Source organism: Larimichthys crocea, chromosome XI (genome assembly GCF_000972845.2).
Source record: "Larimichthys crocea isolate SSNF chromosome XI, L_crocea_2.0, whole genome shotgun sequence".
In the NCBI taxonomy this organism is placed as follows: Eukaryota; Metazoa; Chordata; class Actinopteri; family Sciaenidae; genus Larimichthys; species Larimichthys crocea.
In genome coordinates this window covers 19,554,700-19,555,280 of record NC_040021.1, presented here as the reverse complement: position 1 = coordinate 19,555,280, position 581 = coordinate 19,554,700, and positions in this window count along the sequence as shown.

Here is a 581-nt window from a genome sequence, read left to right as displayed (position 1 = left end):
ATTGTTTTCTTTGACTCATGGAGTCGATGGCCTCCTTGTTTATCTCCTTCTCCTCCTCGTTCTCCTCCTTGTCGTTCTCCTCCTTGTCGTCGTTCTCCTCCTCCTCGTTCTCCTCCTTGTCGTCGTTCTCCTCCTCCTTGTCCTTGTTCTCCTCCTCCTCGTTCTCCTCCTTGTCGTCGTTCTCCTCCTTGTTGTCGTTCTCCTCCTCCTCCTCGTTCTCCTCCTCCTTGTCTGGAGGTGTCGGGGTGACTCTGCTGATGTTAATTAATCGTCTTCACACATCTGACGACTCTGAAGACAAACGAGGAGCTGAGCTTCGTCTCAGATCTGTGACTCATTATCGAGTTCACCAAGCCTGAGAGAACGTTCAGAGAACCCTGAGAGAACGTTCAGAGGAGTCATACTGTGACAAACAGGAAGAGACCAAAGGTCAAAGGTCAAAGTTTAAAGCTTTAAATCAACATCTGATTGATCAATAATCAGATCTTTCACAATAAAAGCATCATCAATACTGAGACACTCATCAGGTCAGTTTGTCATTTAAAAAGATTAAAATTACTTAATAAGACGAGTTAACGAGT